This window comes from Bidens hawaiensis, unplaced genomic scaffold (genome assembly GCF_021521415.1).
Source record: "Bidens hawaiensis isolate Kalapana, Puna unplaced genomic scaffold, B.hawaiensis_p1.1 tig00064557_1, whole genome shotgun sequence".
NCBI lineage: Eukaryota > Viridiplantae > Streptophyta > Magnoliopsida > Asterales > Asteraceae > Bidens > Bidens hawaiensis.
Window position 1 is genome coordinate 35,440 of NW_027501513.1, and position 8,984 is coordinate 44,423.

An 8,984-nucleotide genomic window follows, 5' to 3' on the forward strand; every position below is an offset into this window, starting at 1 on the left:
TGCGTGAAGGTTTTGTCCTTTTTGGGTTTATGCGGTCTTTTGCCGTCTTCCCCATGTCACGATTCTTCACGTAATTATGCGGTGAAAGCCGGCATATTAGTGTTCAGAAAAGTATAAATGTAAAATCATCAGCTTCGATGTTCTAAAGAGAATCATTTCCATTAGAAGTGGCTCTTGGCCTTTTCTTTACAAGTTGGAATTGATCTACATGCAAACTGTGTAAATGAGCTCCCTTCCATGTTGTTGGGATGGGAGTGCCATCGAGCCGATACGCACCTGGTTCGGGATCTCGTTCTTTACGCAGCATGTAGTCTCGACATTGAAGCTGGAATTTTTATTCGTGTTTTCTCCGGCTGGGGTTCTACACGCACCCGCCTGCTCAGCTTTTATTGCGCCACGAGGTGCGCGAGCGTCCCATCTCTGACAAATGCTTCGACCATGTCTTTTACGTCTGTGCATTCTTCAGTGTTGTGGCCTTTTGTCTTGTGAAAGTCACAGTATTTGCTCCGATCAGCATCGTGACGATGTCGGATTATTGGAGGCTTTGGCCACGGGAGCTCTTCAGTGGCGAATATCTCAGTGACGCTTTTGCTGAGTGGCGTCCATCTGGAGTTCCGGTGCGGCTGTGCATTATCCCTTCCGCCCAATCGATGTTGCAAGCCGGATGAGGTGTCAAAGTTTACCCTTGACTGCCAAATGCCTTGCTTCCGCTTTTTATTTAGTCGGGCGGTGAGGACGTTGTCTTCTCTCGTCTTCTGAGTGTAGAGGTTTGTGCTCTGTGGGAGATCTCTACCCAGTTGCTTCTCCGTTTCCGCATAGCGTTTTGCTGCTGTCATGATGGCATCCCATGTGGATGGCATGCCATCTTTACCCGTTAGGGTGCGGATGAGCTCTGGGTCATGCGCACCCTGGATGAAGGCAGCGCGAACAAGATCTTCGCTGATATTGCCCAAACTTAGCTTCTTTGAGTTGAAGCGAGTGATGAAGTTTGGCAGAGATTCATCTTCTTCTCGTATGCATTTGAGGATTGTCCATTGCTCCTCGGTATACTTCCGTTGCTGGCTGAAGTGTTGGCTAAACTTCTGCTGGAAGTCTGCCCAGTCGTAGATGTGGTTGACCGGTAGGCGATCAAACCAAGCTCTAGCAGCCCCAACAAGCGTCATTTGGAACATGTAACACCACGTGGGTTCCGTCCAATTGCTGACGGTTGCCCCCGCTATGAACCTGTTCAAATGATCGTCTGGATCAGATATACCGTCATATGTGCCTATGTTAGGCATTTGTTTGGCACTCTTTGGGGCGATTGCTTCCACAATGTCCCTTGCAAATTTGGACGTTCCCGCATTTGCTACGTTTGGTCTGAACGTTTTGGAGAAGTCTCGTGGACTTCCACCTGTGCTTTTTGGTTTGAAGGCTTGTCCAAAATGCCTTTTCGGTTGGGATTCCATTTCCTTACGCTTCCCTTTTGCCCTATGGCGAGGGTTCGCGTCAGAGTCGGATTCCTCCGAGTCATCCTCCCAGTATTCGAATTCTTCGGCCTGTTGCACGGAACGCAAGCGTTCGTCCAACTCAGCCTGGAATTCCTTTTGTCGTGCCTCCGCCCATGCCTTAACTTCATCGAGAGTTTGGCGGGGGAGTCTTCGTTTCTCAAGCTGGGTATCAGTGGATCCCAGTAGGCGATCATTTACTGCACTTGCCCCAGCTTGAGTAACTGGGGTAGTGTTCGTAAAATTTACTTCACTTGTCCCGGCTTGGGTAACCGGGGTAGTGTTTGTAAAAACTGTGTTACCGGTATTCACCCCAGTAGCTGGGGTTGTGGTTACCGGAATTTCTCTAACCATCTTTGTAGAAGTTTGAAAAAACTGGAGAAAAATAAAGTTCTAGCTTTATGCACGGATGGCGCCAATGAAGAAACACTAACCGAACCCCGGACAGATTACTGATAACCTGGGGGTTAGAGAGATGTTTCCCACGAGGGGTTAGACCCTGAGAAGATGGTTCTTCTGATAACCTGCAAAACAGACACCGTGAGCTCGTCACTGAGAAGGGGGGGGTTCCTCCTTGTGACCACCCTCCGGCGTGAGAATCAGACTAGATTGCTCTTTAAATATAAAAGTATATTAAGAGATTGCTAGAGCAGATATCAGGTATAATATGATGATATAAGATAAGATATGATGATCATACCATTTGTGGTATTTATAGCCGAAGGTAGGTTTCCAAGGAGGTATGGCCGGCTGCAACAGTGTTCCTGTTCCACCAACAGTAGCCTACGCACGTGCCCTGCTGGTAGTTGGTGGGTAGGTAGCGGCTGATAGTGACCAGACCTGCTGTATACTATTCCTTTTCCACCAACTGCCGGCTACGCACGTGTTATGACAAGAGTTGGTGAGTAGGCAGCGGCTAATAGTGACAGACAGTGTAGGAGCATGCTGCTCGCCATACTGTTGTCCATAAGCTGTCGTATCTTTAGTCAGATCTTTTTCCCATACCTCGTCAGGTATAGTACAGAAGATCTTCCCGTATCGTACGGACTGGCTTATTTGGGCGGGAGTATTCCCCCTCCCGCCCTTGTGCGGGATTGTTCCCGGCTTCGCTCATTCCTTCAGGTGACACTGATTGAGAGCTAAGTGCCTTGTGCGTGTAGCCTTGCTGCGCGGGTGGCCTTCCCTAATGGCTTGTATCCGAGGCTGCGGGGACAGGCGGAGTCCTTCACCATTGGGAGGCATTTCCTGCGGGAACAGCTTGCGTACTGCGCGTAAGGACGTCACGTCTCTGAGCATGGTTGGTCCTGCGGATCCAGTTGGTTTCTGCGCAGACGTCCCTGTTTAAGGTGAGTCTTGCGGGTCCAACTGGGCTCTGCTGGGACCTACCTCTTCAATGGCGTACACTAATTGACATGTCTTTTATTAAGCGATCAGTGTTCATGTTAAATTTTTTATTAAATCATGTTTTATTCGTGTTGTGTTTTCAGGTAGTGTTGGGTTAGAATACATATTTACCGAATTATATTTGATATGTTCATATTTTGATGATTTAAAAAAGCATCTCTTGAGTTTAATGGTTATTAGTAGGGTATGCGGTCAGTTTGGTTAACGTCTCGATTTTTGCTCACCCCTAGTTATTAGGGTTGAATAGATAAATGTTCTGACATTGATGTCAAAGAATGACGGAGATTGTTTTTTAGCATAAATGTCAAAAAAGACGTAAGGCTGAGTCGAATTAATCTATAGCAATAGAACCAAAGTTCTAGGACGAAGAAAACATAACCACTAAGCCCTAGCAATTAAATAAAACATGTTTTCAGAAGTTCAAACAATTATACCTATCATCAGATCCTTACTTTATAGATTTGAACATATCAAAGATAATTCAGGACGTAAAGGGTTACCTTTAGAATATCAGTCAAACAATCCCAACTGGTCATGTTTCTTCAAATATAAACACCATGATATATACATACATACATACATGCATACATACATACATACCGGTTTAATAGTCAATCTGTCAACCCTTTTATGTCACATTTAAACCAATCACAACTTCATTACGATTAATTTACAATTTACAATGTTTTATTGAGTTAAAAGATATGCGTCCAGATTTATGATTTAAAACATGTAGAAGTTAGGTGTAATCTTTCGCATAACCCCCCTACTCCTTTAATATTAAAGAATAACTCTTGATAAGGACGCGCACGAAATCTATATTAGGAATCGTTCAACGTTCACACTTGACATTTTAAAGTATTTTATCTGTTCAATATAATATTGTCGGGTGACTCCATCTTCTCGGTACTAGAATATTTAGTGTTGTAGGATATCCCGGGAGCATGACCACTGACCCTGATCTTCCGATACACATATTATTATATTACTAAGTGGTTGATTTACCTTCGTGCCTAGACCTAAGAGTCGGTATTAGAAGCTATTTTTAGTACATACATCACTAGATACACGTTGCAGTTATCATTTACGAAACAACGATAAGTCTTCACTGATGATCGTTGGTCAATAACATCAACACATTCCTCTAAATCAGCATCACAAGTTAAAAGAACCCATTCAGAATCATCATCAAAATACTTGAGATGAAACTGATGGATATCGTTTACGCTAAACTGCTTAGCGATTTCTTGAAGTAACCGATCGAACCCCCAATCTTTCTGCAACCGAAACCGTATCTTTTCTTCACCGTATGTCACTTTAACTCTCATAATATCTTTGTCCCGAGCATTCCCGCCTTTTGGAGGAAATGTTGGGCCCGTTGGAATCTCGGTGAGCGACTTATGGCTACTTGATCTGTTAAAAACCTTCGTTTCTGGTTCAGGCTCGGGCTCAGTTTCTTGACTATAAAATGACACGTGAAGTCCGGTTTCACTCCGGGCCCGTTTTAAAGCATTGTTACACGTGTCTTCACCGGTAGGCGTGCGTGGATGCGGGTACGGGTTGTTTCCGCTTGAACACGACTGACCCGAACTTGAAGTTTGACTACATGAGGGGGAAACTGATTTCGTGACGCCTTCAGCGGGTTTTGAATCGGTTGTATTTTGCTTTGGAGGTGAAAACGGGCTCGCTCTAGGATCAGAAGAAGCGAGATTTGGGAAGTTTGAGTAGAATGACTCGATTTGGAACGAACCCGAGGCCCCGTGTACCGAGTCCATCACGAGCTGGATCTTTTGTAACGAGTGGCCGACTTTCTTGATTTTCCGGGACGGCCAACGTTGTATCCCGTGTTGTCGGCATATCCTTTTCAACGTTGTCGGACATACTGCAATCACATAAATACGTTTAGTTATATAAGTCGATTCGCCAACACATGTAACTAAACAGGTCTACCCATCAACCCGTTTAAATAAATCGACCCATCAGCCCGTTTAAATAAGTGAGCCCAAAGGCTGTTTTAACCCGTTTAAATCAGTCGACGCATCATCAACCCTTTTAACCCATTTAAATAAGTCAAACCATCAGCCCGTTTAACCCGTATAAATAAGTCAACCCATAAGCCCGTTTAAAACTTTTAAATAAGTCGACCCAAAAGCCCGTTTAAGTAAGTCGACCTATAAACCCGTTTAATTAAATAAGTCAACTCACCAACCCATGTAATTAAGCATGGCAACCCATCAGCCCATTTAACCCATCCATTACAACCCACCAACTGTGTATAACTTGATTACAACCCGACAATTTGCTTGACTCGTTTAAACTAAACGAGCAAAGCAGGTTGCGTTCGGGTTTACACGATTCTAACGCCTTTGACACGAATAAACACATTTGTGGTGTTCGAGTTCAACATTCGACCCACCAACACGACACGATTAACACCAACAGATCATATCTAAATTAAAATGGGTTGAAAATAAATATTATTAAACTGCAACAATCGACGCTTACCACCAAGGTTTTTCGCAGCATCTTTCAAGCTACCCGCAAAATACTGTCTAAGCATATCCAAAGTGATAGTTTTCTCCGTCTTTGAACCTCCCCTCCGTCTCTCGGGCCTCTTAATACCATCGCTGACCAAACTACCCTCACCCGAACCCGTATCATTCGGTTGTTTCCTAACCAAATCCACTGGCATTTCAATCGATATTTCTTCAACTTTTACACTACCCGAGACAACCGAACCTTCTTCCACCAACTCCTTATCCGTAACAACCCGTAAATTCCGACACACTTTTTGTATAACAACCGACAACGAGTTTAACAAAGTTCTTTGCTTTTCTTGATCTTTACAATCGACCGGCAAAAAAAACTCCAAAACATAATCAACATTACCCGTAAAAGTGCTTCGAAGTCGTAACGCAACGACCCCACACAACCCGAAAACCCGAGCATGGTGTGAAAGCGGGTACTCGGTTTTTGTCATTAACGTTACATCCGGATCATAGCACGGTTGGTTTGTGGTGAAAGCTTTACCAACAACACCTTGGCCTTTTAACAAATGGTGCTCGGAACACGCGTCTTGAAAATCTTTAAAGCGGGAGTCATGCACGTAGCAAGCACGGTCCACGGTTGATATGCAATGGATTAAGTTCGTGTCCGAGTGTCGGCACCCGTCTTTTCCTTGTTGTATGCACGGGACCCACGTTTGAGCCAATGGTAAGTTATGCGTTTTGCAAGCAGATTTTAGGATCTCGAGAATCTCGGGCAACGCGGCTTGATACGGACCATCGGTTATGTTGAATTTGCTTGAAGATTCGGAGCTCCGAAGGTCAACCGCCTGCAAGAAACCGAAAAGTTAAAAAGTTTCATTTTTTACTTAACGAGAGTCCGTATCGCGTTTAATAAACAATTATACGAAAACTATAAAACTTGGTTACTATTGAATGAAGTTTTACAAAATAAAAGAAATTAAAAAAGCGCAAATATACCTCGAGAGCTTTACAAACGCCTTCGATCTCGGGAGTATAATTACTCTTTTGAGTAGTCATAACAACCTCAACAACACCAAGACAACTTCTTCTATCTTGATCAAATATAGGTATCGCAACGCTCCCACGGACATCATATTGTTGAGCATGAAAAACTCTCGGGTATTCTTCGGTCTTAAAGAACCAAACATCGGGAGTCCATTCTGGTACTTTTCCCATAAATACCCTTCCGGGCAACCCGACAATATCCTTCGAATCACTCTCAGCTGGAAACTCATAGTTTTCAGATATGTGTCTATAATTAGAAAGTTGCGGGCAATCCGACCCGAGTTAGAAAAGTCGATCTTTAGTGCTTAAAACTTTCTTCCCTTCTCGGTTTTCAGGTAGCCAAATTTGAATAAGCGAGTTTTTTGACCCCGAAATTGACACTCGGCGGGATCCACCATCTTCGGCTTGTGTTGGAACTATCCAGAAAGTTTTCGGATTGAGTATAAAATCCAACCGAGTCACTAACATGGGATTTTGCCAAAATCCCATCTTCGGTTTGACTTTGACTTTGACTGACTGAAAGATTCTTGAGGAATGACGATTTTGCCCTCTCTAGTTGAACATCTTTGGGTATGTGATCAATGTTGTTGAACTCCAAAGCGGGCCAGAGAAACGAAGGGTCGAAAGCGGGATTGTTATTGTTGTTGTTGTTTATGAATTCGGTCCCGTCGGTTTGCTTGTACCCAACATCCATCTAACAAGAGTTCATCCATGTAATCATAATCCATCATGGATTCAGATGGAACTCCAAACATGTTATTAGAGGTAAACACACTGTCATCCATAGCTATAATAATAATCTTGTGCACTCAAAATACCAAATTTTTTATAATCTAGAGGAAATGAAAACAAAAAATAATATTAGTTCATAATAAATCGAACGAACTAGTGTTCAATACTGATATATTAATTAGGAAAATTATAAGCAACTCGCCTATTTAGCGTCTCTGTGGCTCCATTACTATAATCTTGAACTCAAAATCCAACAAATTTTTTATTCAGAAAGTTGATCTTTATGGTTCATATCTCAACCAAAATCTGTCAAAAATAAGAACAGATCAATGAAATGAACTTAAGAACAAGAAAATCTTACTCAAATATATATGTTAAACAAATTATCAAATCTTGAAGTAAAATCCCACAAAAAAATTATCTAAAAATATGAACTTTTTGTTCATGTCTCAATCAAAATAAAATTGGACAAAAAGAAAAAACAAGAACATGTATCAATGAGACTCGATCAATCGAATGAATTTAGCACCAAGAAAATCACATTAAAGCATGATAAAACCACACCGTCTCATCAGCTCAAATCTCAAAACTAAAAATCACACAAAATTTATATAAAAATTATGAACTTTTGGTTCATGTTCATTCAAAATATGCCAACTTTGGGGAAAAAGAAAGAACAAGAACACATATTAATGAGCATCGAACAATCGAATGAATTTAACACCAAGAAAGAAAATCTTGTTCAAACATGTTGTATACACTATCTAATCTTGAACTAAATATCCCATAAAAATTATCTAAAAATATGAACATTTTAGTTCATGTCTCAATCAATATATACCAAGTTTGGGGAAAAGAAAGAACAAGAACATTACCCTAAACAAAAAGAATTCAACACAAATAAAGCCATATTCTGTACTCAAAATCTTACAACTTTAAACCAAATCTGTCAAATTTGAGTGAAAAAATACTAGAATAACAACATACAATAAAAACCCTTATTCAAAATCCAATCTTGCACTCAAATTCCACAAACTTTTATCCAAATAAAAGATTCCATGTTCATATTTAAAACAAATCTGTCAAAATATAATGAATTCAATACTGAAAAAAGCTATCCATCTACCACATAAAGATTATATGCTTGAAAAATCAAAAGATTCTATCAATATAACCATCAAAGAATTAATGAAATCTAGTCAAACTACAAAAAGTCAGCAAAAGAACCTAAAAAATAGATCAATCAATACTTATTGTTTCATAGATGTAAAAGATTCCAAATTAAAGGTGAATTAGAAAACAAACAAACAAACAAACAAAAGTTCATAGTTGCTACAGATTGTCAAGATTGCAGCATACATCCATGAAGAAACGTGGATCGACTCACTGGTAGACGATCTACTTTCCTCGGGTGTGATTATGCTATTTCACCGATGGATCTCTGGGATCTGGATTCTTCCACCTACAAAATGAACAGCACCGTAAACTTACCCCTCAGAAAGGGACAGAGGGGTCCTCTTTGGGGTAACCCTCTGGTGTGAGAATAAGTGTTTGTAGGAGAAGATAATAATATGAGAGTAAGGAAATTGGAGTGTATTGCTTATTATAGCTGAATACTGTGTAATTGGGTGTCCTTCTCCTTGTGGAGTTGATGTGGTATTTATAGTGCTAGGGTTTCCCATGATTGGGCTCAGACCTAATTAGGGCCTTTTTGGCCTCCTCCAATTGCTTTGCGCCACGTGTCCGTGAGACACCTGGTGCTTTTTCATTGGTTATAATCACGTGGTAGCACATGGGTTTTGCTGAGTTGTCCACCTTTCATTGGCAG

General features: G+C 41.4%; 1 pseudogene across 1 annotated transcript; it reads right to left on the reverse strand.

Annotated features, from left to right (window-relative positions):
• Window positions 1-3,910: 3,910 nt before the first annotated feature.
• Window positions 3,911-7,429, reverse strand: LOC143604270 (protein NLP5 pseudogene; annotated as a pseudogene). Its single transcript, XR_013148257.1, has 3 exons — window positions 6,377-7,429; window positions 5,397-6,225; window positions 3,911-4,773 (listed from the first exon to the last, which is right to left on the reverse strand). The product of XR_013148257.1 is annotated as a protein NLP5 pseudogene (transcript).
• Window positions 7,430-8,984: the final 1,555 nt, after the last annotated feature.